The sequence below is a fragment of the Peromyscus californicus genome, unplaced genomic scaffold (genome assembly GCF_007827085.1).
Source record: "Peromyscus californicus insignis strain IS unplaced genomic scaffold, ASM782708v3 Scaffold_16__1_contigs__length_79575227, whole genome shotgun sequence".
Taxonomy (NCBI): domain Eukaryota; kingdom Metazoa; phylum Chordata; class Mammalia; order Rodentia; family Cricetidae; genus Peromyscus; species Peromyscus californicus.
The window spans coordinates 8728601-8734536 of record NW_026294458.1 but is presented as its reverse complement, the minus strand read 5'-3'; positions in this window follow the sequence as shown (position 1 = coordinate 8734536).

Genomic DNA, 5936 nt, shown 5'->3' with positions numbered 1-5936 from the left:
AAAAACTTTCCCAACCTAAAGAAGGAAATGCCTATAAAAATATAAGGGTTACAGAACACCAAATAGGCTGGATCCAAAAAAAAGTTCCCTTGCCACAAATAATCAAACCACTAAACATACAGAATAAAGAAAAAATATTAAGAGCTGCAAAGGAAAAAAGCCAAGTAACATACAAAGGCAGACCCATAAGAATAACACCTGACTTCTCAATGGAGACCCTAAAAGCCAGAAGGTCCTGGACAGACGTTACGCAGATACTAAGAAACCATGGATGCCAACCCAGACTATCATACCCAGCAAAACTTTCAATCAACATAGACGGAGTAAACAAAATATTCCATGATAAAACCAGATTTAAACAATATCTCTCCACAAATCCAGCCCCATGGAAAGCACTTAAAGGAAAAATCCAACCTAAGGAAGTTAGATACACCCATGAAAACACAGGCAATAGATAGTCCCATACCAACAAATACCAAAGAAGGAAAACATGCAACACTACCATCAAAAATAACAGGAATTAACAATAACTGCTCATTAATATCCATCAATATCAATGGTCTCAATTCACTAATAAAAAACACAGGCTAAAAGAATAGATACGAAACCAAGATCCATCCATTTGCTGCATATAAGAAACACACCTCAACTTCAAAGAGAGACACCAACTCAGAATAAAAGGCGGGGAAAAGACTTTCCAATCAAATGGATTTAAGAAGCAAGCTGGTGTAGCTATCCTAATATCTAAAAAATTAGATTTCAAATGAAAATCAATTGAAAGAGATTGGGAAGGACACTACATATTTATCACAGGGAAAATATGACAAGATGAAGTTTCAATTCTGAATATTTATGCCCCAAATACAAGGGCACTGACATTTGTAAAAGAAACATCACTAAAGCTTAAATCAAACATCAAACCCCATACACTAGTAGTGGGAGACTTCAACACCCTACTCTCACAAATGGACAGGTCTGCCAGAAAAAACTTAACAGAGAAATAAGGGAACTAACAGACATTATGACTCAAATAGGCTTAATAGATATTTACAGAATATTCCACCATAACACAAAAGAATATACCTTCTTTTCAGCACCCCATGGAACCTTCTCCAAAATTGACCACATGCTTGGTCACAAAGCAAATCTCAACAGATACAAAAAACTGAAATAACCTCCTATGTCTTATCAGACCACCATGACTTAAAGTTAGATTTCAAAACAACAAAAATTACAGAAAGCCTACAATCTCATGGAAACTGAATAATGCCCACCTGAAACACCAATGGGTCAAGGAAGAAATAAATAAAGAAAATAAAGATTTCCTAGAATTCCATGAAAACTAATGTACAACATACCCAAACTTAAGGGACACCATGAAAGCAGGGCTAAGAGGAAAATTCATAGCTCTAAATGCCCACATAAAGAAGTTGGAGAAATCTCACACTAGTGACTTAACACCTCAACTGAAAACTCTAGAACAAGAAGAAGCAAAGTCACCCAGGAGGAACAGATGCCAGGAAATAATCAAATTGAGGGCTGAAATCAATAAAATAGAAACAAAGAGAACAACACAAAGAATAAATGAAACAAAGAGGTGGTTCTTTGAGAAAATCAACAAGATAGATAAACCCTTATACAAATTAACCAAAAAGGAGAGAGAGAGCATCCAAATTAACAAAATCAGAAAGGAAAAGGGGGACATAACAACAGACAATGAGGAAATCCAGAGAATCATCAGGTCATACTTCAAAAACCTTTGCTCCACAAAATTGGAAAATCTGAAAGAAATGGGTGATTTTCTGGATAGGTACCCCATAGCAAAGTTAAATAAAGACCAGATTAAATGATTTAAATAGACCAATAACCCCTAAGGAAATAGAAATGGTCATTAAAAGTCTCCCAACCAAAAAAAATCCCAGGACCAGATGGTTTCAGTGCAGAATTCTACCAGATTTTCAAAGAAGAGCTAATACCAATACTCTTCAATTGTCCCACACCATAGAAACAGAAGGAACATTACCAAATTCTTTTTTATGAGGCTACAGTTACCCTGATACCCAAACCACACAAAAATGCAACAAAGAAAGAGAATTATAGACCAATCTCCCTCATGAACATTGATGCAAAAATACTCAATAAAATACTGACTAACTGAATCCAGGAACACATCAAAAAAATTATCCACCATGATCAAGTGGGCTTTATCCCAGGGATGCTAGGATGGTTCAACATACGAAAATCTGTCAATGTAATACATCATGTAATAAACAACTGAAGGAAAAAAACACATGATCATCTCATTGAATGCTGAAAAAATCTTTGACAAAATCCAACACCCCTTCATGATAAAGATTCTAGAGAGACCATGAATATAAGGAACATACCTAAACATAATAAAGGCAATTTGCAGCAATCCACAGTCAACATCAAATTAATTGGAGAGAAACTCAAAATGATTCCACTAAAATCAGGAACAAGACAAGGCTGTCCACCCTCCCCATACTTATTCAATATAGTACTTGAAATTCTAGCCAGGGCAATAAGACAACATAAGGAGATCAAGGGGATACAAATTGGAAAGGAAGAAGTCAAACTTTCATTCTTTGCAGACGATATGATAGAATACATAAGTGACCCCAAAAATTCTACCATGGAACTCCTACAGCTGATAAACTCCTTCAGTAAGGTGGCAGGATATAAGATTAACTCAAAAAATCAGTACCCCTCCTATATACAAATGAAAAAGTGGCTGAGAAAAAAATCAAAGAACATCACCCTTCACAATAGCCACAAATAATATAAAATACCTTGGGGTAACTCTATCTAAGCAAGTGAAAGACCTCTATGATAAGAACTTTAAGTCTCTGAAGTAAGAAATTGAAGAAGATATCAGAAAATGGAAAGATCTCCCATGCTCAACATAGAATCAACATAGTGAAAATGGCAATCTTACCAAAAGCAATCTACAAATTCAAGGCAATCCCCATCAAAATCCCAAAACAATTCTTTACAGACTTGGAAAGAACAATATTTAACTTTATATGGAAAAAAACCTAGGATAGCTAAAAGAGTACTTTATAATAAAGCAACCTCTGGAGGCATCATGATCCCTGACCTCAAGCTCTACTATAGAGCTACAGTAATAAAAACAGCTTGATTCTGGAATAAAAACCAACATGTGGACCAATGGAATTGAATTGAAGACCCTGACATTAATCTGCACACCTATGAACATATGATTTTCAACAAAGGAGCCAAAACTGTACCATGGAAAATAGAAAGCATCTTCAACAAATGGTGCTGGCATAACTGGATGTCAACACGCAGAAGATTGCAAATAGATCCATATCTGTCGCCATGCACAAAACTCAAGTCCAAGTGGATCAAGGACCTCAACATAAATCCAGTTACACTGAACTTGATAGAAAAGAAAGTAGGAAGTAGTCTTGAATGAATTGGCACAGGAGACCACTTCCTCAATATAACACCAGTAGTACAGACACTGAGAGTGACAATTAATAAATGGGACCTCCTGAAACTGAGAAGCTTTTATAGAGCAAAGGACATGGTCAATAAGCCCAATTGGCAGCTTACAGAATGGGAAAAGATCTTCACCAACCCCACATCTGAAAGAGCGCTGATCTCCAAAATATATAAAGAACTCAAAAAGCTAGACATCAAAATATTAAACAATCCAATTTAAAAATGGGTTACAGAGAATTCACAACAGAAGAATCTTAAATGGCTGAAAGGCATTTAAGGAATTGCTCAACATCCTTAGTCATCAGGGAAATGCAAATCAAAACAACTCTGAGATACAATCTTAAACTTGTCAAAATGGCTAAGATCAAAAACACTGAAAACAACTTATGCTGGAGAGGATGTGGAGCTAGGGGAACACTCCTTCATTGTTGGTGGGAATGCAAACTTGTACAACCACTCTGGAAATCAGTATGGCGGTTTCTCAGAAAATTGGGAATAAGTCTTCCTCAAGACCCAGTTATACCACTCTTGGGCATATATCCAAGGAATGCTCAATCCTATCACAAGGACACATGTTCAACTATGCTCATATCAGCATTATTCATAATAGCAAGAACCTGGAAACAACCCAGATGCCCCTCAACTGAAGAATGGATAAAGAAAATATGGCACATATACACAATGGAGTACTACTCAGCAGTAAAAAGCAATGACATCATGAGGTTTGCAGGCAAATGGATGGAACTAGAAAATATCATCTTCAGTGAGTAACCCAGACTCAGAAGGACAAACATAGTATGTACTCACTCATAAGTGGATATGAAATGTGAGAGAAGGGATGGCCAGACTGCATCCCACAACTCCAGAGAGGCTAGTTAACAGGGAAAGACCCTAGGAGGGACATATGAATGACCCTGTGAAGGAGAAGTGGATGAGATCTACATGAGTAGACTGGGTGTTGGGGGTGACAGAGGGTGAGGAGTGGGGGATGAGAACATAGGGAAATGGGAGGGTCAAGCTGGAACAGGGACAGAGTGGGAGGGCAGGGAGGAAGATACCATGATAAATGAGGACATCATGGGAATAGGAAGAGGCAGGGTGCTCAGGAGGCTCTCAGGAATCCACAAGGTTGACCCCACCTTGGTCTGTTGGCAGTGGTCCAGAGGGTGCCTGGACAGTCTACTCTAGTGACCAGCCTAGCAAATAACCTAGCTGTCATCAGAGAGCCTTTGTCCAGTGACTAAAGGAGGCAGATACAGAGATCCACGGCCAGGCACCAGGCTGAGCTCCAGGAATCCAATTGATTTGAGAGAGGAGAGATACTGCAGGCAAGGGATGTCGAGAACATGATGGGAGGATGTGCAGAGAAGACCGGCCACACTAGTGGAACCCCATGAACTGTGGATTGGTTCCTGTGGAGCCCCCATGGGACTGGTCTAGTCCCTCTGGACACGGAAGCCAGTTGTTTGGCTCGAACTGTTAGGGGGCCACCCAGGCAGGGGGATCGGGATCTTTCCTTGGTGCATGGGCAGGCTTCTGAAACCCAGTGCCTGTGGTGTGACACCTTGCACAGCCTTGGTGCAGTGGGAAGGGGATTGGACCTACCTAAGCTCAGTGTGCTGGGCTCTGCTGACTCCCCATGGGAGACCTCAATTTGGGGGATGTGGGGATGTGGGGTGGCTTGGGAAAGAGGACTCAGGGGTGGAAGGAGGGAGGAGAGGGGATCTGTGGTTAATATGTGGAGTGAGTAGAAATTTTCTTAATAAAGAAAAATGAAAGAAAGAAAAAAAAGAATTATAATAGCATCATTAAGGTTGATATGGTTATAGCCATGTCAGTTCTTCTTTTGTTGTTTTAACTTGTGAAACTTTTTAAAATTACATATATAACTTGTAATATTTTTATATGTTATTTATTTAATTTTCATACAGTACATTTTGATCATGTTTTTCCCCTCTTCCAACACTTCCCAGAGCCATCCCACCTTTCTACCTACTCAGCTTTATGTTCTTTTTCTCTCCCACAAAAAAATAAAAATAAAAACAAAACAAATCAAAAACAAAAACAAATAAATAAATGCCAAAACAAAACAGAAAACAACAAACAAACAAACACCACCACCAACAACAAAACCAACCCAAACCACTACACATTTTGTTTTATATTGGCCAGCTATTCTTTTTTTTTTTCATTCGCCTCAGCAGAATGCTGAATGCCATTTATTGAAGGAGGGAGGAGACTTTAAATACAGGCTTACAGCACAATGGGAGAACCCCGGAGGGCAGAAGTTTGTTACCAATGTTCTACATTCTTGCATCTAAGCTGTTTACACCAAATGCAGGATAGCACACACAAGGAACCTCTGGTGAGTGTTCAGGAGGAAAGAAATCAGCAGGGAATCAGCATAGGGAGGACATTTGGTCAAGGTCAGCAAGCAAGACAACAGCTAC